This window comes from Culex quinquefasciatus, chromosome 1 (genome assembly GCF_015732765.1).
Source record: "Culex quinquefasciatus strain JHB chromosome 1, VPISU_Cqui_1.0_pri_paternal, whole genome shotgun sequence".
Lineage (NCBI taxonomy): Eukaryota > Metazoa > Arthropoda > Insecta > Diptera > Culicidae > Culex > Culex quinquefasciatus.
Window position 1 is genome coordinate 128,413,912 of NC_051861.1, and position 27,413 is coordinate 128,441,324.

A 27,413-nucleotide genomic window follows, 5' to 3' on the forward strand; every position below is an offset into this window, starting at 1 on the left:
TCTAAATCTTCGAACGAAGTTTTAATTTATGATTTCATCGTTGTCGTGCTAACTTGTCGCACTTGCATTTTAAGTCAAATTGTGCCAAATTATGCAGCTCTCAATTCATAACCTTTTGAGTGTCAAAAACCCCAAAATTGATTTTAATCTTGAAATATTCAATTGAAACCGAAAAAAAAACCATCGATTTTTTTTATAAGCGTTTCAAAAGTCTGAATCTTTATCACACAATTTCTGATCAATTCGGTATCTTCTTCAAAGTAATAGATAAGGGCGAATCGGGATTTTATTTTATTTACTATTATAGATAAGAGCAGTTCTCTCAGATCATTTGATTTTTTTTTGTATTTTTTAATCCGACTGAAACTTTTTTGGTGCCTTCGGTATGCCCAAAGAAGCCATTTTGCATCATTAGTTTGTCCATATAATTTTCCATACAAATTTGGCAGCTGGCCATACAAAAATGATGCATACATCATTTTTGCATCATACATGCATACATCAATTTTCATAAAAATTAAAAAATCTGTATCTTTTGAAGGAATTTTTTTTATCGATTTGGTGTCTTCGGCAAAGTTGTAGGTATGGATATGGACTACACTGAAAGAAATGATACACGGTAAAAAATTTTTTGGTGATTTTTTATTTAACTTTTTGTCACTAAAACTTGATTTGCAAAAAAATACTATTTTTATTTTTTTTATTTTTTGATATGTTTTAGAGGACATCAAATGCCAACTTTTCAGAAATTTCCAGGTTGTGCAAAAAATCTTTGAGCGGGTTATGAATTTTTGAATCAATACTGATTTTTTCGAAAAAAAACTGTAGTGAAATTTTGATAAAGTGCACTGTTTTCAAGTTAAATCCATTTTTAGGTAACTTTTTTGAAAATAGTCGAAGTTTTTCATTTTTAAAAATAAGTGTACATGTTTGCCCCCTTTTGAAAAAAATATTTTTGAAAAGCTGAGAAATATCTATATTTTGCACCTTTGAACTTTGTTGATACGACCCTTAGTTGCTGAGATATTGCCATGCAAAGGTTTAAAAACAGGAAAATTGATGTTTTCTAAGTCCCACCCAAACAACACACCATTTTCTAATGTCAATATCTCAGCAACTAATGGTTCGATTTTCAATGATAAAATATGAAACATTCGTGCAATTTTCCGATCTTTTCGAAAAAAATATTTTCAAAATATTTAAACCAAGACTAACATTTTAAAAGGGCGTAATATTGTATGTTTGGCCAGCTGCCAAATTTGTATGGAAAATTATATGGACAAACTAATGATGCAAAATGGCTTCTTTGGGCATACCGAAGGCACCAAAAAAGTTTCAGTCGGATTAAAAAATACAAAAAATAAAATTTAAGAAAAAATACCGATTTCGTAGAGAATTGCTCTCATGAGCAAAAAAAAAAAAATGTTTTCGTATTTTTTTATTTTCTTTCTTTGAACAACAAATTTGAGTTCTGCGACCCAAATTTATGTAAATTTGAATGGTTTACTGCATATCAAATCAAAACAAGTACTTTTTCAATATTTCACCACCGCCATTTTGGCCGCCATCTTGGATTTAAAAATTCTAAATAACTACACAAAAAAAATGATGGTAAAATTCATTAGGAAATGGTTTGTGTTAAAAAAAAAGTGTAATATTACATCAGAATATGATGAATTCTCATCAGCTTTTACACATTTTTAAAAGTAATATTACTAAAAAAAGAGGTAATGTTTATCCTACCAAATTTTGAACATTCCAAAATTAAACTTTTTATTCTGTATACAGAAGGGTTGAAACCGTAAATATTTACATAATTCACAAAGTTGTTAACGATAAAATTATCGAGGTTCGATAACGATAACGATAGTTCTATCGTTATCGTCGGGACGATAACGATAATCAATCGTTATCGTCATTCCGATAATTCTATCGGCGATAACGGACGATTACTTATATTTAATATATTTCTTAATTTGACTAAAACCAACCAAGTTATGTTGAATTTTCAAGCTTCCTCTCAGTATTTTTTTATATTATGGTAAGTTTGAAAGTAAAAATACAAAAAAAATCACAAAATACTGTATTTTTTGTACTCAAATGTTTCTAATTTGCAACATGGGTATCAAACGACTCAAAATGTGGCATGTATTTTAACTTTTTTAGAATTTTTTGAATGAAAAAGCAGGTAAATTTTGAGTGGTTTCGAGAAAATACGGTATTTTGTGAAAATGTGAGTATTTCATTTAAAAAACTCTAAAACAGTTAAAAAGCATGCAAAATTTCGGGTCGTTTGATACCCATATTGCAAATTATAAAAAAATTGAGTATTTTTGATAAAATACGGTATTTTGTGAAAATTTTAGTATTTCATTCAAAAAAACTCTAAAATAGTGAAAATGCATGCAAATTTTAAATGGTTTGATACCCATATTGCAAACTATAAAAATTGAGTATTTTCATAATAATACGTAATTTTGTGTTTTTTTGTAGTATTTATGCTTAGAAAATTACCGTATAATCAAAAAAATATTTATGAAGAAGAAGCTTGAAAATTCAACATGAATTGGTGGTTTTAGTAAATTTTGGAAATATATTAAATATAAGTTATCGTCCGTTATCGTCGATTATCGTTATCGTCTCGACGATAATATTATCGATGATAATTCTATCGATTGACAACTTTGATAATTTAATTGATATAAATAATTTTGCTTTACTTTTAGCCTCTAAATTTTGAAAATCAGACATGATTTTTTTTTTCATTTAATGTCCGCATTTATTAATGCCATTATCTCAGCTCTTCATTTTCATTATTGAATATTGGGAAATTTTTGTATCTTTTCGAAAAAAAATATTTTGAAAATTTTGGAATCAAGACTAACGTTTCAAAAGGGCGTAATATTAAACGTTTCGTCATTTTGAAATGAAATTATTTTTTAAAATATTTGTTCCGAAATGGTAATAAAATTTAACAAATTTTTCGTTTTTCAACATTGAGAATTAGACCAGTGCTCAGATATTGCCATTAAGGGACCATCCATAAACCACGTGGACACTTTAGAGGGGGCGCTCCATACAAAAAAGTTTTTTTTTGTATGGACAATTGTCCACGACTTCCAAAAAAGTGTCCACGTAGTTTGTGGATGATCTCTTGGAAAATGTGGGAATATTTAGATCAAACTTTAATAACATCGATTTTCTTGTTTTATATTTATATTTGAAATATAATCAGATTCAAAACTACGAATTGTCATTTTATGAAAAAGTGGAATTTTCACAGATTTTGAGTAGTTTAATATTTGTGTAAGAAATAATCATAACAGTTCCTGAGATTGCATTCAGTCTCGATGTGGACACTGCTATGTAGGCAGAACAATGTTTGCTCTTTTCTACACTACCTAAAATTGGGTAGAAGTGTTTGCGAAACAAATGTTTACCTATTAGAAAGGTTCGACTCTATACGGTCATCGTTTGAACTGGTTTTTATTAAGCCAATATTTTGCAATAAACAATGTTATAAAAATGAGTAAAAATCGATTTTTTTTCTTTCTTTCCGAAACGTAATTACACCGGAGAATTCCCCAAATAAATTCCATTTCATCCATTCCAATTCTGACTGGCAAGCGCCCCCCTTCAATTTCCATCCCCTCAAAGCACCCCATCAAAATGTTTGACAACCCCCTTAACAAAAAAATAAAAAAATAAAAACAACAGATCAGAGAGAGGTGGTTGGGGGCCGACCGGTAACTCAACGGGAAAAACACACGACGATTCTTAACTACGAGAGAGACGGAGAGAGAATGAGTGACTCTTTTCCTCTCTTTCTCTCTGAGCACTGTAGAACACTGTGGTTCCTGTTTGAGCTCCATCCAAGCAGGCTCTGCTCCACCTGGACTGGACGACCAGTCCACTTCGGAAGCTCGCCACGTTCGGACGGGTTTTTTTCCGCTGCACTCTTGACACATTGGGGGGTTTCAACAGTGTGATTGTTTATTGTTGGAGTAAATTGGTGCAAATTTTTTGAAAGTTAGTGTCAAGTTTGGTTAAGAGAGTGTCGAACGCGGTTTAAAGTTGACTCCGTCAACAAGCTGATCGAAGTTACCTGAAAAGTTTTTGCGTTCGAAAATAAAAAGAAGGCCTGATAAGATTGTGTTTGTGTTTGTGGTCGACGCCGACTTATCAACTGACAGCTGTCAGCGCGCACCGCAAAGTCGACGACGCGAAAAATTTTGAGCGATTGAGGAGTGTCACGGCAGTGATAAATTTGTCAAAACAAAACAAAAGAGAGCGGCGACTGCCGCTGGTGGTGCATTCGTTTGGTAATCTTAACGCAAAAAAAGGGAGGAAGGAAAATTTTGCGTGAACAAAAAGAAGAAAATTACCTAGAATTAAAAGCAAGAAATAAAAAAACAGCACAAGTCGAGTTGTTCATCGTCGCCGTCGGCAGTTTGAGTTAGCCTTCAGTGAGAGTGAATAAGACGCGAGTGTCGACTCGCGAGCGATTAAATTTACATAATTGACCACGCTCAACGTCGTCGTCGATTAGTTTTGTTTGGTGGTGAGGCACGGGGAGACAACACACAGGACGACATTTGCTAAATACACACACACACACAGGAAACAAGACGACTGGTTTAAGCCGGGAAAGAGAGAGTGGAAGAGATAGAGAGGTGTGAAGGGGAAACTAAAGTTTGCTGGAAAAATATTCAACTCTTGCAAGTAAGTTTGCCTGGATTATAGGGTAAAGGGGGAGTTTTTGGACTTGCTGTTATGCCGATGAAATTGAAATATAGTAACATTATGCCTCTGAAATTGAAGAAAAAGAGTTTATTTGTCGCAAGAAAAGTTGGAAACAGAAATGTCAAAAATTTCCCGCAATGGAATACCACCTTAAGAAATTCTTCTGTAGGAGATCAAAATCGAAGTTGGGTTTACAACGAAAGATCTGTCTTAAAAAGTCAGTTTTGTTTTCAAACGAATTGTCAAAAATGAAATTAAACTTTTAAACCCTTTTTAAAAGTTAGTACCACAATTGCGGAGGGGGACCAATGTCGGCAACTCTGTAAAGGTTCCCCTCATAGATTGATATTTATGGGATATTTTCTTCTCTGACGACGCGCTCCATGGATTGTGCCTACTATCACAGCTGGTGGGCTTTGGCAATAATGTCTCTTTAAAAATCGCGTGTGAAGACTGATGATACATGTTCTTAATTTATGACTAAGAATTCGAGCAATAAATTCAATTGAAGAAATTTTTGCTGGGATTTCGTAGCGTATGGCTACGAAGATGATGCGGAAATGATTTTTTTTTAAATCTTGTAAGTGAACGGTATTTTTTTTATTATTGGCAATCTCCAAAAAAAATTGTTTTGATTGAATTTTATTAACTGTTTTTTTAATTGTCTCAAAAATTCTTTCAACTTTTAGAATATTCCTTCTAAAGGTTATTTTCAAACAATTGTATCCAAAGGACGGAATTTCCGATTCAAAATTCAGCAAAAAATCCGATGGTAAAATCGCATGCAAAAGCATGCACATCACTTTTGTGAGAAAAAGCATGTAATATTGTATGAGAAAACGTGTACACAAAAAGCACATGGGTGTATGTGGGGAGCATACAGCTACATCGGTGTTGATCCAAACAATTTCACAGCGACGAGATAGCCGAGAGGGTTGGGGCGTGGACCTGGTAAGCTGGAGATGACTCTCACCGGATTGATGTTATTTTTGGAGTGTGCGAAATCTTTTTTTTTGTGTACATGCTTTTTGTGAACACGTTTACAAACAACTATTTACATTTCCTGTTGTTTTCGAATAATGACACGTCTATTTTTCATAGCCAAAAATAACTGTACTAAAAATACATCTTTTCAGCACTTGTATCGAAAAGCAATAGTTTTCGAAACTGTTTTTAAGTTTTACACTTATCTTGATTGCAAATTGCTAGTGGGAAACAAATGTTTAACTGAACAAAAAAAAACACAATTCGAAAAGTGTTTTCATGAACCACAAAAAAATAAAGCTTGATTTTTTGTAAGATTTGTAAAACATGTCGATTTCTTTTATAACTTCATTTTTTGTGCACATTTTTTATATAATACCATAAATTTGTTTAGGAAACTTTGAAAATTTGACATCTGCTTGCTTTATATTAAGTAAAAAACAAAAAAAAAACGAAAATCTCTAAATTTTGGGAAATCATTTAAAAAAAGCTCAACAAACAAGGCTGATATCTCAATAAATTTTGTACCGATTTTCAATGTTAATTTATTTCCGATAAAAAATTATTAAGAATTTTAATTTAAGGCTATCGTTTGAAAAAGGATAAAAAATCGTTTTTAAAATACAGATTTTTGAATATTTAGCTATAGGTAACCAAATATTTACTTAAACTCAGAAATTACATTTTAAAATTTTTGCTGAGGTAGTACAATTATATTTTTATATTTTTATCAGAAATGTGTCTGAAATTTAATAGAAAAAAGAAAATGGCGAATTTACAAAATTTCCTCAAAAATAATAACTTTATAATCTGATTTTCAAATGTTTCGATTGAATCAAATATGTACTTAGAAAAAAATAGAAAATAAATAAAAACTTCTCTTATTTTAAAATCACTAAAAATGATAAAAAAAACATTTTAGTTTTCAATTGAATCAAACAATTCTAATTTTAAACATTTTTATCATGAATTATAAGAAATTTTAAAGAAAAAAAAACTTAATTTTTGCCATTTCCTAAAAATAATAGCTTGAAAGATCTGTTTCTAGAATACAGATTTTTCAATATTTAGATATAACCAAATATTTATTTACAAAAAAAAAAACAAAATAAATGGTTTCATCTTTTGTTTTACAACCGTTTGAAATGAACTAAATGGCATTTAACTTTTTTTATGTAATCAAACAATTATTTTTTCCATATTTTTTATCAGAAATGTATGAAAATGTACATACAGGGTGACCACTCAAATCTCAATTTAAAATTCCCGACTTTTCCATAAACTCAAAAATAAGCATTTTGTATCTAAATAATGATTTCAAACAAAAAACTCTATGAAAAAAGTTAATACAAACCATCGAAAAATATCTAAACAAATTAAACAAAAATCAAACTATTTACAACTTTTGTAAAAAAAAACTGAACTGAAAAACAAACTTCTAAAAAATACTTTGATAACCTTTCAAAAATAACTAAAAGCTAAGAATACTTATAATTTCAATTGTAATTTAAAAAACTGAGAGCGTATAGTTTTTGATACTTCATTTCGACTCGAAATGGCAAAAAGTTAAAGATTATTAAATATAACATTTTATTTCTATTTTTTCAAAATCATAAAAAAATTGTCATGAGTTCCCTTCTAAATTTTGTAAATTTTGATTTGATTCATCCAGTTTTCAGTATTTAACAGTTTTAATTTTTTCAATGAAAAATTCAGTTTGATAGGATTTTATGAATGTTCGAAGAGAAAAAAATTTTAAACATACATATTCGCAATAATTTTAAGGAAAATTTATTTTTCTTTGCTTTTCCAAAAAAAAATCATGTTGCAAAACGTAATAAAGATTTTCAATTTTTTCATTCAGAACGAACAATGATTGGATTTTATTCGACATTTTAATTTTCCAAAAAATGGAAATCTAGCATAATCTATAGTAATTTATCTGTACTCACAAAAAAGTTCAAGATAAAACTTTGAAAAAATATTTGAAATTACTTAATGAATATTTTCCACCAAAAAAACTATTGCCACATTCCTGTAAGATTTTTTTTTTTTCAAATATTCAATCAATATTAAAACAGAATCATAACGTTGCGTTGGCCATAATCGTTTCTATTTTTCTATTAGTTTTTAATTGACTTAATTGTTGTTTTTAATTGCGTTTGTTCGATAAACAGATCTTGTTTGATAAACAAAAAATAGTAAAAATCTGTTGTTTCATAAAAAAAATGAAAATCTGTGTTAAATGAATTTACAATTTATTAGAATTTTTAATGTCTTACATGGCCTTTTCATTCTGAAATAGACTGAAAAAGTGAAAAAAACCTTAAATTTAAATTATGTTATTTAAGAAAAATTGGGTAATTTTATTTTGAAAATTGTAAAAAATATGACAAAATATTTCAGAGTTAAAAAATAATTTTTAAACACGTATGCTTGAGATTCCCGACTTTCGGACAAAAAATAAATCCAAATTTCCTGACTTTTTCCCGATTTGTTGCGGATTTTGGTAAATTTCCGACTTTTTCCCGATTTCCCGGCTTGAGTGGCCACCCTGCTTAATAAGTTATAAAAAAAATAAAATGATAAATTTTAAACATTTAACAAAAATAATAACTTTATAAATTCGATTTTCGAATTTTTTGATTGAAACAAATATGTACTGAAAAAAAATAAATAAATTAATACTTCTTTTATTTTAAAATTTTAAGTTTTTGCTAAAATTAAACAATTATATTTTTTTCGACCCGCAGTCCTTTGGATTGGTAAGCAAAAATGCTAACCACTAGACCATGGCGACTTGGTGAGCTTTGACTGAAATTAGGAATACTATACAACGAAAGTCTGTTTTTTTTAATTTCAGGTAAATGGTTGATTTTTATATTTGTTTTTTCCTCTTCAATAAAGATTTGTTCTTATTTTATTTGTTTTTGAATTGCAAAAAAATATAAATCCTGCTTTGATTGAGCAAGATAATATTTTTTTAATATGGGTTGAAATAAAAACATTAAAAGAAGGTACAATGCTAAAAGGAAGAGTGAAAAATAGTGTTGCAAATCAATGCTAGTCGATAAGAAAAGGTGGAACCTTGCCGCGCAAGGTAAAATCCGTCGATTAGCAAGCTTGCTAATGCCACTCCTAACGCTCGACCGCAGAAGCTGTTTTGAAATATATTTTTACGCAAACTATTACTTCTTATCAATTGCAGACGACCTTGCGTTCGGCACTGCACGCTCCGCCGTTCATTCTGGCGTTTGATGTTGCTGATATTGAACTGTTCCGGAAATCGAATTTGCACTTAATTTGCTCTCATTTTCGAAAATTCGCATCACTGAGTTTATTCGGAAACTTTGAAACACGCGGGTGCAAATTGATTCCAATGAGGTTGATCTCTGGCAGAAAATTCGATTGGAATTTATTCGCACCTCGATTCTGGCTGGATTGACAGTGCGTGTCGATTCAATAACTTTGTCGACGATTTTAATTCGATCCGACCTGTCCAGGCAAAGTTACTGCTGTTTAAACGTCAACCCTAAAAAGGACTAAAGCTTTTCTGGGTTACGCCCTATCGAGTTGCGGTCTTCGACGAAGTTGTTCACTTTTCAAGTATTTTCAACCGTTGGTGATGCGTGTCATTTTACTTGTTTATTGTTACCAAATTTTAAACAACGCCTTCTTGAAACCCACAACAAAAGGGCCAGGATTCCATTACAAGCCACATTATGAAACTTCTTGGATACAATTAATTCCAGAATGAGTACGAACTGACGAGGAGGAGGAGGAGGAGGCTGCCACAGCGTTGTCATGTCACCGCGATGATACAGAAGAAGATCTCCTCTTCTTGGGTGACATCGTCATCGTTACGTACTTGCCAACCACCATCAACCATGTAACCACGTGGGATGTGATGCTGTGACAGTTGGTGTGGATTCTAATTTCAACTAGAGGGTTGAGAATAGAAAAAAAAACCAACGAGTTATGTGAAACTCTAACAATGTCAATTTCGCTGGAATTTCAAGGCAACAGGATTAATCTCCAGTTGAAACAGTTTCCGTTCCCATAAATTACTCCACAAAACGAATGCTCTTTTCACTCGCACACAAATCACACCAATTACCTTCTTCATTGACTAACCTTTCTTCTCTTTCTCGTTTCAATTCCAGGTAAGCATCGCATAAATTCCACCGGATTACAATTTTCTCCGTCCTCGAGGGTTAGAGCTCTCTCTCTCTCTCCTTCCAATTAGAGGTTTGACATTTTCAATTACACAATTCATTAGGTCGCCACAAAGGTGGCACTTTCGTGTGAGATATCGAATTGTCCTTGCCACGCTAGGGTGGTTCTCGAAAGGGACGTCAAGGAGCAGCACAGTGGTCTTCAAACTGAAGAAAAATTGTCTTTTCCATATTTATGTGACTTCTAAAAGACTATTTATCCATTATTGGCAGTGTTCCCAGATTTTCAAAATGTCTAATGCCCAAAATATTAGGAATTTTTGGTTCCAAAAGAATATTTTTAAATAGAAAAAAAAATATCTTGAGTGGCGATAATTCCTGTCAGGGCTGCCAAATATTCAGAAACAAAAACCATGAAAACCTATTGCAAAAATCATTTTCCAATTACTAACAAAAATACAAAATTAAAAAAAAAATAACAAAATACAAATATTAGAAAATTGAAAAAATTGAAAAAAAAATTGACAAAATTAACAAAACTGACAAAATTAAAAAAATGACAAAATTGACAAAACTGACAAAATTGAAAAAATGACAAAATTTACAAAATTTACAAAATTTACAAAATTTACAAAATTTACAAAATTTACAAAATTTACAAAATTTACAAAATTTACAAAATTTACAAAATTTACAAAATTTACAAAATTTACAAAATTTACAAAATTTACAAAATTTACAAAATTTACAAAATAACAAAATTTACAAAATTTACAAAATTCACAAAATTTACAAAATTTACAAAATTTACAAAATTTACAAAATTTACAAAATTTACAACATTTACAACATTTACAAAATTAACAAAATTTACCAAATTTACAAAATTTACACAATTTACAAAATTTACAAAACTTACAAAATTTACAAAATTTACAAAATTGACAAAATTGACAAAATTGACAAAATTGACAAAATTGACAAAATTGGCAAAATTTACAAAGTTAACGAAATTTACAAAATTTACATAATTTACAAAATTAAAACAAAATTTACACAATTTACAAAATTTACCTAAATTACAAAAATTACAAAAGTTACAAAAAAATACAAAAATTACAAAAATTTCAAAAATTTCAAAAATTTCAAAAATTTCAAAAATTTCAAAAATTTCAAAAATTTTAAAAATTTCAAAAATTTTAAAAATTTAAAAAATTTAAAAAATTTAAAAAATTTAAAAAATTTCAAAAATTTTAAAAATTTCAAAAATTTTAAAAATTTTGAAAATTTAAAAAATTTCAAAAATTTAAAAAATTTCAAAAATTTTAAAAATTACAAAATTACAAAAATTACAAAAAATACGAAAATTACAAAAATTACAAAAAAATACAAAATTTACAACAATTACAAAAATCACAAAAAATACGTCAATTACAAACATTACAAAAATTACAAAAAAAAATGCCGCCGGGACCTTATGGAATTGAACCCAGGGCGACTGGGCTAGAGGCATCCACGCTTACCCCTTTACCACGGGTCCCGGACAACAACAATGATCGATAAACTTTTTTTTAAGTCATTTTCCAAACTTTAGTCTCTCTTGAAAAATTCTGTACAAATTACATAAGTATTGAGAAATTGAGGCAGTGTTGCCAGACTTTTGAAACGCAAAAGTCTGAAATATAGTTTAATGCTTGAATTGAATTGAAAAATCGCCCCTCAAAATTCTTCCTGATTATGTGACGTTATTCCAGCGCAGGATTGCCAAACGTTTTAATTTAAATCAATCTTTCGATCGAGTTAAAAAGACTTTCTAGATAACCATTAATCTAAACTCAAATTACAAAAAAAAAATTGCTTTAATCCATGTCAGGGTTGCCAGTTCTGAAGAAACTACAACAATCGTTTTTCAACAAATTTTCTTTGGATGTAAACAAAATTTAAAAAAAACTTCAATATCCTATATTACTTGCTGTGCTGATATAAACAAGTAGTTTTTGAAAATGTTAGTAATCAATGGCGTGTGTCCTATTCCTGCGTAGATGGAGTCATGGATATTTTTGTTTTGTTTATCTAATGATAACAGTCTGACAACACAGCAAATATTGAATGCTTCTTTTCATATCAGAACATCTTTTAGCGCACTTTATCGTTTGTTCGGAATCGAAATTCTGACAACAATGATTTGCTTGTTGTTATGTGTAAAATTTACGATACTGAAGCGCCACAATTTCCAGCAGTGAATAGCTGAACTAATAGGCTTTCACAAACATATTTTCTAAATTTAACTGAAAATTCGACATAATAATAAATGACTTTCTTTTCAAACATACATTTCGTTTTAAAATAATTTTTAGAAAGCAAATCTAATTCAAAATCGGTTGACAACCACTGGTCAAAGGTAAACAAAGCACTCTCCCGTTAAACCGCTACAATCTGGTAAACTGAATCAGCTCTCAAATCGCACTTGGGAGAAGAGCTCCCCAACCCCCTCTTCTAAACCGAATAACTATAATTGCATCTACTCACACTCAACACGGCGACGACGACGTCAATGATGCAATTTGTGAAGCGCCATCTACGCCCGGTTAACTCGCAACGACTGTAGCGTCTGACCTAACCTGGCTGGATCTCCGATAGCGTAATTATTTCGCGCAAAATCAGAACATCTCTACGCGAAGACCAACAGTGAACAGTATCCGTTTCGGTGGAAAACTGAACGCGGAACCAGATCCGGACGCGGCAATAGTTGCGCTACCCACCGCGAGAGGGCACCTTGATTGGCCGGTAATTGATTCACTTAGAGTGGCATTCCTCCGGCTTGTTCGCTGAATCACGCTCGAGTTTGATGAGCTCTGAAAGGATTTGAGTGCTCAACTTAAATGGATAAATGGATATGCATCGCTAGTGCAATATGGAGTAGGAAGACGTCACTGGAGTGGGGAGCTTTACAAATGTTTTTAAGGGGGAATTCGCGGGGCCACAGTCAAATTAGGACCGCAACCAAATTGGTTGAAATGACGAAAAAAAATGATTCAATTTGTCTGTAAGAAGTTCGTGGAACACTACAAATGTTTTTGTAGAACTTTAAACGTTACAAGCTAGTCGTCTAGTCGACACCTGCATCGCTGCTATGTTCAGAACGTGCATAATTTCTCAAAATGCAGCAATTTCCAGACTAATCTAAAAAAAAAAACTTCCATCGAATGCGTTACGCATCGATAACCAAACATGACGTGTCGCTTCCTAAGTAAGCAAGATTCCTTCTAACAGCTTCTGATCATAATTCCAATTTATTTCACCCAGTTGGTGTAGTTCTCACGAGCCTTTCCAGCAAACATGTATGCAAATCCGAGTGCACCAATCGATACCGAGAAGCATCCGGAACGGTACAGCTGTGTGACGTCGTCGTCGGGCCCGATGAACATGTCACATCCAACTAGAGACTTGAGCAAAAGTGCACTTGACACTTGAGACGAGGAGGAGTTCTTCAGCTGACGTGTAGTTGAGACACGACGGAGTGTGTTGCTCCTAGCTATTAAGGGTGCGCTAGAGGGTGCGCTCGTTCTAATCACAAGTTGTTTGGTCGGGGTGTAATTTGGGCACGAACCGGTCGAGATGATGGTAAACATTGGCGGGAATGGCTTTGTTACGTTTTTGAAACTTGTGATTTTTTAGCAAAGCGTCACGGACACACAGACAATTGAGAAAAAAAATGCCTTAACTTTGCTTGCAATTTTCTTTTAAAAAAACATATCAAATACCCGCTTTAAAATGGCATTTTTCATCAAATTTAGAAAATTTTCCTCAAAAAAGAACTCGTTACGCTGGAATTGCATCAATTGTAACAGACACACAGACAAGGCCTTCTAACCATTTCCGTGTAGGCTCCGGAGGGCATACATGGCGAGAATGATATTAATTAATGTGCATTGAATTGTATTCCATGTCGCCTATGGGACTAAAATTACCAGGAACTGATCAAAGCCGTCTCCAGGATGGCAATATGGAATCGAAAGCCGGAAAGAGTTATTGTCCTGCAATCTACAATCTAGCTTTGAGTTGGGGGAAAACCCAATCAGATTGTGTAAATCTTGTTGGAATGGATAGAATGATTACAATTGTTTCCGTTCATTCATTTTCCCTCTGTACAACTGAAATCACTCCTAAAAATACAAAATTAAAAAGTACAAAATTAAAAATTACAACAATACAAAAAAACAAATATAAAAAATTAAAAAAAATACATACATCAGAAAACTTACAAAAATTACAAAAATTAAAAAAAAAACAAAAATTAAAAATATTACCAAAATTGTAAAAATCATAAAAATTACAAAAATTTCAATAATTAAGAAAAGAACGAAATTATAAAATTTACAAAATTTACAAAATTTACAAAATTTACAAAATTTACAAAATTTACAAAATTTACAAAATTTACAAAATTTACAAAATTTACAAAATTTACAAAATTTACAAAATTTACAAAATTTACAAAATTTGCAAAATTTACAAAATTTTCAAAATTTACAAAATTTACAAAATTTACAAAATTTACAAAATTTACAAAATTTACAAAATATACAAAATTTACAAAATTTACAAAATTTACAAAATTTACAAAATTTACAAAATTTACAAAATTTACAAAATTTACAAAATTTACCAAATTTACAAAATTTACAAAATTTACAAAATTTACAAAATTTACAAAATTTACAAAATTTACAAAATTTACAAAATTTACAAAATTTACAAAATTTACAAAATTTGCAAAATTTACAAAATTTACAAAATTTACAAAATTTACAAAATTTACAAAATTTACAAAATTTACAAAATTTACAAAATTTACAAAATTTACAAAATTTACAAAATTTACAAAATTTACAATATTTACAAAATTTACAAAATTTACAAAATTTACAAAATTTACAAAATTTACAAAATTTACAAAATTTACAAAATTTACAAAATTTACTAAATTTACTAAATTTACTAAATTTACTAAATTTACAAAATTTACTAAATTTACTAAATTTACAAAATTTACAAAATTTACAAAATTTACAAAATTTACAAAATTTACAAAATTTACAAAATTTACAAAATTTACAAAATTTACAAAATTTACAAAATTTACAAAATTTACAAAATTTACAAAATTTACAAAATTTACAAAATTTACAAAATTTACAAAATTTACAAAATTTACAAAATTTACAAAATTTACAAAATTTACAAAATTAACAAAATTTACAAAATTTACAAAATTTACAAAATTTACAAAATTTACAAAATTTACAAAATTTACAAAATTTACAAAATTTACAAAATTTACAAAATTTACAAAATTTACAAAATTTACAAAATTTACAAAAATTACAAAATTTACAAAATTTACAAAAATTACAAAATTTACAAAATTTACAAAATTTACAAAATTTACAAAATTTACAAAATTTACAAAATTTACAAAATTTACAAAATTTACAAAATTTACAAAATTTACAAAATTTACAAAATTTACAAAATTTACAAAATTTACAAAATTTACAAAATTTACAAAATTTACAAAAAAATTACAAAATTTACAAAATTTACAAAAAAATTACAAAATTTAAAAAATTTACAAAATTTACAAAATTTACAAAATTTACAAAATTTACAAAAATTACAAAAATTACAAAAGATTACAAAAATTACAAAAATTACAAAAATTACAAAAATTACAAAAATCACAAAAATTACAAAAATTACAAAAATTACAAAAATTACAAAAATTACAAAAATTACAAAAATTCCAAAAATTACAAAAAATACAAAAATTACAAAAATTACAAAAAATACAAAAATTACAAAAATTACAAAAATTACAAAAATTACAAAAATTACAAAAATTACAAAAATTACAAAAGTTTCAAAAATTACAAAAATTACAAAAACTACAAAAAATTACAAAAATTACAAAATTTACAAAATTTACAGAATTTACAAAAATTACAAAATTTACAAAATTTACAAAATTTACAGAATTTACAAAATTTACAAAATTTACAAAATTTACAAAATTTACAAAACTTACAAAACTTACAAAATTTACAAAATTTACAAAATTCACAAATTTTACAAAATTTACAGAATTTACAAAATTTACAAAATATGCAAAACGTACAAAACTGAAAAATTTAAAAAAAAATATTGTTTTTTAAATTTATATAAATTTACAAATTTACATAAATTACAAAAATTTCATAAATTACAAAAAAAATACATAATTAATCGAATGCAAAAACAGAAAAAAAATAAACGTTTATGTTCATGAAATCATGATAAATATCACAAAATCGTGAATCCATTTATTCACGAATTCATGAAACGCAATTCACGATATCTGGAAAACTTTTTTCTCATAAATTTACTTGTGCTTTAACCGGAATTTCATCTTTCAGCTTGCTGCAACAGCAAACACTTGCTTCAATGTTTTATGCATAATTTCATTCGCAGAATCACTGCCAATGGGGTGCATCCAATCTCTCTCTGTGTGTGTTTGTGCAATTGTGGCGAATGGTGTCACATAACGCTCATCGGGCTGTAATTATCGACACCGAATATGTGGATTGTGGCATTTTCATGGAATTATCACATGTTATGGAACCGCGATGATTTCAAATTTTGATTTGTTTGGCAGTGTTGCCAGCCCTTTCTTTCGAGTAGTTTTACGGCGATTTTAACAACATAATTTGATGAGCCGGTGCTGACACCCGATAAAATAAACCGTTCTGGACGTTTATGAACTTGTTATACTTCAGAACAAGCCAATCTCGACCGAGACAAGTACACGTGTAAAGAAAAAAAACTGCAAACGAGAGAGAAACTGAAAAAAAAAACAAGTTAAAGACCTGCAGCCGAAGGCAAGATCGCGGAAACAGCGAGAAGAAAAAAACCAAAAGGCATAAAATAAATAACTCGTCTTGAGAGGAGAGCGCAAGAAGGGAGAACATTTACAGAAACTAAACGCAAGCAATTCAGAATAATTACCACACGAGAACTGACGCAGAGTCGAGCGCGCGCGCGCGCGCCACGTTTGAAACTGATCCGGCTCCCGGTCTCCAGCAATACGGTTGGCTACCCAAGTTTTTGCCAGGATGACGTACGGGCTTCCGAAAGGTCGCTCACAAATTCCTACCCCACCACAAAGTGCGACAAATAAATCAATTAATTTCCCGCGTTTTTTTTTTTTGCATAAATTAAACTTTTCCCGCGAATGCCGCCGACTCTATTGCAGAGCCATGGTCAGCAGTTTAAGCCGGCGACGACGACTCTGGCTAGCAAAACGAGCCCGGCCGGCCGGCACACTCACTTTTTGCTTCCTCCAACACTTCGCGGGAAGTAGGGTCGGTGGGTTGACTGTTGTCCCAGGAAAATTTGTGTCAAAATTTGAAATTTGTGCCCATTTGGAAAATTTGTGCCCAATAGTGCAATTTGTTTCAAATTTTGTAATTTGTGCCCAGTTGTGTGATTTGAGCCAAATTTTGCAATTTGTGCATATTTGAACTATTTGTGCCCACAAACGTAATTTGTGCCAAATTTTGCAATTTTATCATATTTGAAAAAAAAAAATGTGCCAAGTATTGCATTTTGTGCCTCATGAATAATTTGTGTCATTTTTTCAATTTTTGGTTTTTTGAAAAATTGTGCCCAAGTGCTTTTTTCCAAACATTGTAATTTGTGCAAAATTTTGCAATTTGTGCTTACTGGAACTGTTTGGCCACAAGCACAATTTGTGCCAGGTTTTACAAATTGCACATATTTAGAAGAAAAATGTGCCTATTTTTGCATTTTTTTATTATTCGTGTAGTTTTTTCCACCCATTTGTGCCCTGTAATGCATTTTGTTCCAAGTAATACAGTTTGTGCCCATTTGTGCCAAAATTTTGCAATTTGTGTTTATTTTATCTATTTGTGCCCACTTGCACAAATTGTACCTTTTTGAATTATTTCAGCTATTTTTTTTCAATTTTCGCTTATTGAAGCCGTTTGTGCCCAGTAGTGTAATTTGTTACAAGTACTGCAATTTGTGCCTATTTGTACAATTTGTGCCAACATTTTTTAAATTTTGTATTATTTGAACTTTTTGTGCCCACAAGCGCAATTTTTGCCACGTTTAGCATTTTGTACATATTTTGAACAATTTGTGCCCAGTAATGCCTCCTGTGCCAAATTTTGCAATTTGTGCCCGGTAACATTTGTTTCAAATAGCTGTTTTTCAATATGTACATATCTGGAGTTTTTTTTTTGAAAAGGTCCAATTAACCAAATTTTCAGTTTTTGCTTTTTGGGTGTTTTTAATAACCCTAATTCAAGGCGGTTTCAAGAACACCCGAAAAGCAAAAACTGAAAATTTGGTTTATTGGACCTTTAAAAAAAACTCCAGATATTCAAAAAATTGTGGTCAAGAATGCTTTTTGTAACGAATTTTGCAATTTGTGCCTCTTGAATAATTTGTGTAATTTTGTTCAAGTTGTGCTTATTATAACAATTCGTGCCAAGTTTTGCAATTTGTACATATTTTGCCTAGTTTGCCTAACTAAATATTTTTTTTCTTCGATTTGTGCTTATTTGAGCAATTTATGCCCAGTAGTAAAATTTGTTCCAAATATTGCAGCCTTTCAATTTGTACATATGGAACGATTTGTGCCCAGGAATGCATTTTGCGCAGAATTTTGAAATTTGTGCCTCGTGAATAATTTGTGTCATTTGTCATTTTTTGTCAAGTTGTGTTTTTCTAGCCATTTTGTGCCCATTTGAACAATTTGTGCTTAGTTAGGCAATCAATGCCTAGTTTGTAGAAATTAAAAAAAAATGTGCCTAGTTTATTATTTTGTGGCTTTGTGAACAATTTGTGCCCTTTGGTATATTTAGTGCTTATTTGTGTAATTTGGGCCAAATTTTTCAATTTGTGTCAAATTTTTCAATTTGTGCCCAGTAGTGTAATTAGCGCCTTTTTGAAAAAATTATAAATTTGTAAAATTTTGTTTTTTTTTTTTCTATTTGACCAATTTGTACCCAGTAGTCTAATTCTTGTCAGATTTTTAATAATTTGTGCTGAGTTTTTCAATTTGTTCTTTTTTGAACAATTCATGCCTAGTTGTACAATTTGTGTTTATTTTAACAATTGGTGCAAAGATGTGTTATTAGAGCCAGATGTTTCAATTTGTGCCCATTAGTTTGCGCCTTTGTGAATAATTTTGTATTTTTTTTTATGTCTATTTGACAATTTGTGCCCAGGCAGATTTTGAATAATTTACGTTGAGTTTTTCATTTTATGATTATATGAAAAAAAATGAGCCAAGTTGTGCAATTTGTGTCTATACAATTGGTTCTCAAATGGGCGATTTGTGACAAATTTGGCATTTTGTGCCCAGTAGAATAATCTGCCCCACGTTTTGTAATTTACGTCTTTTTGAAAATTTGTATCATATGTTGCATTTGTGAATGTTTGAAGAATTTGTGCCCAGTAATGTTATTTGTGCTGGCTATATATAGCAATTTGCGCTTATTTGAACAATTGGTGCCCAATTGTGCAATTTTTGCCCAGCAGTGTAGTTTGCGCCAGATTTTATAATTTATGGCTTTTTGAATAATTGGTGTTATTTCAACAATTTGTGCTCCGTTTTGAAATCTGTGCCACATTTTGCAATTTGTGCCAAGTAGTGTAATTTGTGCCTATTTATATAATTGTTGTCGAATATTACATTTATTTGAAAAATGTGTGTGTGCCAAATGTTGCAATTGGTGCCCAGTAGGGCAATTAATGTCAAATTTTATATATTGTGCCTATTCGAACATTTTGTGCCCATTAGAGAAATTTGTGCCCAGTAATGTTATTTGTGCCGGCTAAATATAGCAATTTGTGCCTATGTGAACAATTGGTGCCCAATTGTGCAAATTGTACCCAGCAGTAATTTGCGTCAGATTTTGTTATTGGTGGCTTTTTGAATAATTTGTGTTATTTCAACAATTTTTGCTCCGTTTAAATATTTGTGCCTTATTTTGCAATTTGTGCCAAGTAGTTTAATTACATTTATTTGAAAAAAATGTGTGCTCAGTAGTGAGCTGAGCCAAATGTTGCAATTGGTGCCCAGTAGGGCAATTAATGTCAAATTTTATATATTGTGCCTATTCGAACATTTTGTGCCCATTAGAGAAATTCGTGCCTGTTCTTAAAATTTGTACCAAGTATTACAATTTGTGTCAAATTGTGCAATTTTTAGCAATTTGTGCCTGTTTGAAAAATTGGTTGTGTCTTTTTAAGTTTTTTTTTAAATTTTGTAATTTGTGTCTTTTCAAATAATGTGTGCTCAGTTGTGCAATCAATGCCTAGTTTGATAATTTGTAAAACATCAAACAATTTGTGCCTAGTTTAGTATGTTGTTGCTTTTTTTTTAACAATTTGTGCCCAGTTATGTAATTTGTACTCTATGGTACATTTATTGCTTATTTGAACAATTGTGTAATTTGTGCCATTTTTTGTAATTTGTGTGAATTGCGCCTTTGTGAATAATTTTGTAAAACTTTGTTTTTATTTTTGTCTATTTGACTAGTTTGTGCCCAGTAGCCTAAATTGGGTTCGATTTTGAATAATTTGTGTTCAGTTTTCAATTTGTTGTTATATGAAAAATTTGTGCCCAGTTCTGCAATTTGTGTCTATTTAAACAATTGGTATCCAGATGTGCGATTTGTACATAATTTGATATTGGGCTTGTGTCTTTTTCATTTTTTTTTTTTTGATGTTTTGTAAGTTGTGTCTTTTTAAATAATTTGTGCCCATCAGCCCAGTTTGTGCCCAATCGAGCATTTTGCGCAAAAAGTAAAATTACAAGTTCTCTGTCCTCAAATGGTGCCCAAATTAAATTTTTCGATCCCAATTGTCACGGTCCACTATCGGCCCACCTACCCCTGCCCGTTTGAGGTCTTTACCATCGTTTGTGGCGCGCAAAGTGCATAAATCAAAACGGGCGCGGCGTGCGAAGCCGGGTACAACCATTCTCCGTGACCGCAAACGACGACCACCAGGTTCTTGGCTCCAGGGGTCCGTCCGTGCAAACTGCAACCGATCGCAATTAATTGCAAGGGCGTGTTGTTTTTTTTTTCTTCTTGCTACTGAGCTACGTGCGAAATGCGAAAAAGTGCACAAACAAAAAAAGACCTTAGAAGTGCTGCAGCAGTTCTGGAAAAAGAGGCAGGAAATGTGCTGCCGGTTTTGGTGGGCAATGCTGACAAAAGGGTGGCCGATTTTTGCTAAATTTAAAATGAATGTTATTTTGTGCTTTATTTTTATAACTAGGACACTTGAGTAAAAAGTACAAAGATTGTATTAATTTGTGCCGTTTAATTTTGAAAAAAGGGCACTTGAGTCAAAAGTGTTTTCTGTTGTGCCCTTAAATTTAAAATAGGGCACTTGAGTCAAAATTTGTGCTCCTTTGATTTTCCTTGTTTTTAAATGTTTTGGGAATCCTCATTTTTTTTTTGTGTTACAAATTTCCCCACAAAATAAAACGAGGTTTGATTCTGTCGCATTGGTGGCAAGATTCCAGCAACTGCCGAGGCCGCACCCCTAAATCTATGACAACAACGGGCACTTGGCATGCATAAATTTGAATCAAAAGCATCGAAGCACGGAGGGAGAGAATTTCCGCGGAACGGAACCACCGGAAAGCTCACGAGTCGGTATTTGGGGTATTTTCCGTGATTTATTTGTTTTTAGTGGAATTTTGTGGCAGTGTTGCCAGATCGGTTGAAAAATAAAAGTGGAAATTTAAAAAAAATCTCATCTTTTTTTGTAAACAAATCTAAAATTTTCTATCTTTTTGAAAGAAACAAATCGTTCAGCCTAAACTGGCAACACTGCCTGCCACCATTTCTGTCAATTTAACTCGCAGTTTATCAACAGCAAAACTTCAGGATTAGTTGTTGTTTTTTCGCTCAAAACATTTACCAAACTCATTTGCCGGAAGTGCTGCCAGTTTCAGCAGCATTGAACTCGCGTTGGCTCGGTTTGCGAAAACAAAAACACTCTGGCAGTTCCCGGAAAGTGGTGCATTCGGTTTGAGAGTGCAAAACAAACCGCCATAAAGTTTAACGCGCCTGGTTTTGCATAACCTGGGGGTTTTGCCACGTGCACAATTGTGCCCCCTCGAACAATAAAGTTGCAGGATTTTATCCAGGGAAGCTTTTAAAGAGAAAAATGTGACGTTCTACGAAAATTTCCATTTCCAAATTGAAGTCCGGTGGAAAATTTAATTATGCTATTTGATATTTACCACCGGTGGCCAACATCAAGGCAAAGCCACAATTGGCTCACCCCCCTTTAATGAGACTCTTTAATTAATTACCCGTTCGCGGTAATCCAGTGGAACAAATTTTAATTACTTCATCATTGTTTGGTGTATGGTTTCATAACGAACTCCCGGCAAATTTCACACCCAATTTGGTGTCGATAACTGCAGTAGCTCGACGTGCGTAATGTGACACCGAATCCGTCGCTGATTGCACCAGGGTAGAACAGATTCTGCGAAGCAAAACAGCAAATTATGCATGAAATTGTTTGTGTTTGTAATTGTCACTGCAGCGCGACGTCAAATCTTCGCTGGTTTGTGTAAAATTTCAAGATTTTTTTTTGCTATTTAATTTAATGATAAAGTTAACTTTTTCCTTAAATCTAAATCAAATCCAGTGTTGCCAGTTGCTATCATTATTTAAACTGAATCAAGATAACTAAAAAAACTCACAATTATGCGCGTCTCAAATCAGCCAAATCCGACTTAATCTCAAGATTAGGATATCGGGGTGCTCGGCACGTGCGTGTTATCTTCTTGTCATGTGAGAAAAAAGAATAACAAAAACAAGTGTGACGTCATATGGCAGCGTTGCGGATTTCTCAATTTTTTTAGTTTTTATTCTATTTTAAAAAAGCAAGCGAGCAATTCTCTACGAAATCGGTCTTTTTTATTTTAATTTTTGCATTTTTCAATCCGGCCGAAACTTTTTTGGTGCCTTCGGTATGGCCAAAGAAGCCATTTTGCATCATTAGTTTGTCCATATAATTTTCCATACAAATTTGGCAGCACAAAAATGATGTATGAAAATTCCAAAATCTGTATCTTTTGAAGGATTTTTTGATCGATTTGGTGTCTTCGGCGAAGCTGTAGGTAGGGATAAGGACCACACTGAAAAAAAGATAAACGGCAAAAAAAAAAAAAAAATTTGGTGATTTTTATTTTAACTTTTTGAGCATGAGCATGGTTGACTGCCAATGAGCTGCTACTCCGTTATTGACAGATCAGCTGAAGTTAAACAATGAATCAAAAATTATCAGTGGGAGCCAACCATCACTGTTTAACCTCTGAAGATCCCTACTTTATTAGTCAATACCGGCGCCCTCCCAAGAAGCCTGCAGTTCAACGAAAGGGAGGAATGTTAGTCCGATAGTTGAAGTTGCAGACTCATCAAGCACATAGTTTTTCGCTATATACTTGTTGATACCGCTTGAGACCGTTGAATCCACAGCATCTCCTTCAAGCATTACGTGATTATTTTTTTTTTTGGGTTAGTAGGATAAAGTATTGGCTTTTCGATGCCTCCCGAGCTACGACGCTGTGGGGAGGACTTTCATAACAGACCCGTCGGCGAGCCTTCCGAGCAACGATGCTATGGGAAGGTCTTTCTGGTTAACACACAAACTCACTCACACACAGTTATTTTGCTCCACTATTAACTCAACGATCCAAATTGTCAGTGCGTCTTTCGTTCATTTTATAGAAATGGCTTTTATTTCCTTATTCGAAAAATTTAAACACAATCCACCCGACGCTGTGCCTTCCGATCAACAATGATATAGGAAGGTCTTTGAAAATCACAAAAAAATCACTTTTCACTCCGAATATTTTTTACGACCACGCGCTCCCTTTGTCAAATATGCACTCTGATTTTTATTTTAACCTTTTGTCACTAAAACTTAATTTGCAATAAAAAAACACTATTTTTATTTTTTTATGTTTTAGGGGACATAAAATGCCAACTTTTCGGAAATTTCCAGAATGTGCAAAAAAATTTGACCGAGTTATGAATTTTTAAATTAATGCTGATTAAATAAATCAAAATATTTGTCGCAAAAAAAATTCAACCTCATTTTTCGATGTAAAATCAAATTTGCAATCAAAAAGTACTTTTGTGAAATTTGATTAAAAAAAAGCAAAATATAGACAATTTTCTCAGCTATTTACAACTATTTTTTTCAGATGTGGGCAAACATGGGCACTAATTTCCAAAAAAGTTACCTAAAAATGGCTTTAACTTGAAAGCTGTGCGCTTTCTCAAAATTTCACTAAAGTACTTTTTGATTGCAAATTCGATTTTACATCGAAAAATTAAGTGTAAAAAATTGTGCGACCGGTATTTCGATTTTTTTGAAAAAAAAAACAGTATTGATTCAAAAATTCATAACTCGGTCAAAGATTTTTTGCATAACCTGAAAATTTCTGAAAAGTTGGCATGTCCCCTAAAACATATCAAAAAATGAAGAAAATAGGGTTTTTTGCAAATCAAGTTTTAGTGACAAAAAGTTAAATAAAAAATCACCATTTTTTTACAGCGTATCATTTTTTTCAGTGTAGTCCTTATCAATACCTACAACATTGTCGAAGACACCAAATCGATCAAAAAATTCCTTCAAAAGATTCAGATTTTTTTTCATAGGTACATCATTTTTGTATGTACGGATGCCAAATTTGTATGGAAAATTATATGGACAAACTAATGATACAGAATGGCTTCTTTGGGCATACCGAAGGCACCAATAAAGTTACAGCCAGATTAAAAAATACAAAAAACGAATGACCAAAATCTGAGAGAATTGCTCAACTTATTCTTTTTTGTCGTAATATTTTTGAGATTTTTTTAACTCTCAAAAAAATGTGACTTCTAAAATTTGGAATCTATCTTTAAAAATTATTTTGTTTTTGAAAACAGCCTTTTGTACATTGTCATAGTTCTACATGAACATTTCTTTACAAAAATCAACATTTATTTTTAAACTTTTTATTATGTTAAAAAACAACATATTCTTGTTTGTCTTAATATTTCTTTCACTCTTTAAAACATGAGCAGTTCTTTAAAAAAATGTTCGACCTCTAAAATATTTTTTGAAGTTTTTGTAAAATTTTTGTGATTTTTTTTTAATATGAGGGGATTGTAAAAAAAAGTTAGACTCCTGAAATATTTTTTTTTGTTTTATTTTTTTTAAATAGACTTTTCTAAATCATTGAAAAAATGTGACTACTAAAAAAGTTTTGAAGTTTATTTTAATTAAGAAAAAACTACCTTTTTTGTGGTCATAATATTTTTGTGAGTTTTTCCCTTTTTCAAATATGAGCAGTTCTTCCTAAATAAAGTTCGATTTTTAAAATATTTTTCAAGTTTTTATGTTAAAAACCTAAATTTAGAAAAAAAAATCGACCTTTTGCCCTTTTGACGTTTTGTTCATTCGACCTTTTGGCATTCGATCTTTTGTCATACTGTCGAAAAAAAAAATATTTGAAGGAACAAAAAAGGGTCTCTTTTAAGCTATGAATATAAAAAAAGTAAAGAAATATTAAATGAATTATTATTATATTTTTTAAAAAATCATCGCGATCTTGAAAAATAAAATTAAAATATTGTCATAAAAAATTAATCATTCATTTCTAGATGCAAAATCATATGTGCAACCAAAAAAGACGTAGCATTATTTTTTTTTCATTTTCATAAGTATTTAAGATGAAACATTTCGAAAAATGTTTGATATTTTTAAATATGTTGTGAAAAAGCACTCCTTAAAATAATATTTTCTAAAAGCTGAGCAAATCTCCAAACAATTTTCCTTCCAAGACCTTAGTGATGTAGCGCTGCATACTTGTAGACACTTGAAGTTATTTTTATTGTGAACACTGAACAATCAATACTTTTCAGTATTGCCTTATCAGCCCGCATTTTTTAATTGGCGAAACTTCAGGAACTAGCCGTCGATTTTCAACGATACAAAATAAAATGTTAATGTTCCCTTTTGAAAAAATAAAAATCTCCCAAGAGTGCGCAATTTTTTGTTTGTTTGTTTTTTTTTTTTGTATTTGGATTAACTACTTATGTGGCAACTATCCATATCCTTAAGGTTAATAAAACAGTAAAAAAAAAAAACAGTATCGATTTGGTGTCGTGGGCAAAATTTTAGACTTCTCAGAAAAAATGTTACACTCTATAAAAATTTGTTGTCTTCTTATTCCAAAATTGTCAAACTTACGGAACCAATCCTACAATAACGGGATTGTAAAATTAACCAAACTTTGTTGTAAATTACTTTGGGGATGAACAAAAAAAAGTTTCGATAGTACCCGTAGTTTTGAAGATACTAAAATGTCTGTAACAAAGTTTTGGGTGCAAAAGCTCTGGTTGATGTGTACCGTTAAGATTTGAAATGGTCCAAAACTGGATAATTTTCTTTATTTCATATTTTACACTAAATTATTATTTTTTAAATGTTTTAGAGACCGTCCAAAAACAAAAAAAAACGGTAAATATTATTGAAAAAAATAATTATTAAGTATTTTCGATTTAAATTCTATTTTCCTTTAAAAAATGATCTTTAAAATTTTCTTATTAAAATTTTCCAGAACAATATTTTTTCCAAAATTTTATCACTCCTAGCCAGATTTTACAACATCAAAGTACTATGGCTCAGAAGTTGTCTTTTTTATGTTCACTAAAACATATTAAAGAAAAAATAGAAAATTATAAACTTTTTCCGAAATATCCTGATCATAACCTTCAACTTTGCCGAAGATACCAAATCGACCAGAAAATCCTCACCCCTTAAAATTGCATAGAGTTTTGTATGGAAAAAATAATTATGCTTGCGAAATGCATGGACAAAGCTTCACTCAAATCAAAGATACAAAAAATTGATTTGCGAAATCGTAGATAACCATTTATGTAAAGTGTTTCTACACTAAACAAAAAAAGTAGCAACCAACGCGACTCAAACCCAGTACTCACAGAAAGGTCTGGCGCCCTAGCCCGCACGGCTATCAACCAACTGAAAAGTAGAAAGAATAACCGCTTATGGATGAGCTCGACATTTCGGTGCTTATTATGCTTATTTCGAGATAGCACACTAAACAAAACTCCGTGCAATGTTGCCACACCCCATACAAATTGCGAAGATCAGTTGAAAAGTGTTTCTGCTAGTCACTTTTAATTTTTGTCAATGTTTTGAGAAAAAGGTACACAGTGATTTTTCATTGTTTTCGATTTCTAAAACTATTTATAATAATCCATTTATGTGAAGTGTTTCTACACAAAAAAGTAACAACCAACGGGATTCAAACTCAGTACTCACAGAGAGGTCTGGCGCCCTAGCCCGCTCGGTTATCAGAAACGTTGAAAAGTGGAAAGGATAACCGCTTATACATGA

At 31.0% G+C, this 27,413-nt stretch overlaps 1 protein-coding gene across 3 annotated transcripts in view; it reads left to right on the forward strand.

Annotated features, from left to right (window-relative positions):
- Window positions 1–27,413, forward strand: part of LOC6049919 (signal transducer and transcription activator) — a 95,808-nt gene that overhangs the window by 46,679 nt on the left and 21,716 nt on the right. Inside the window, exon 1 of one of the 3 annotated variants that reach the window (XM_038258266.1) lies at window positions 3,922–4,722. The exons of the other annotated variants lie outside the window; for them this stretch is intronic. The gene's annotated coding sequence lies outside the window, so the exon portion shown is untranslated. Of the gene's footprint in view, window positions 1–3,921; window positions 4,723–27,413 lie in introns of those variants that run through there. 3 annotated transcript variants of the gene reach the window in all.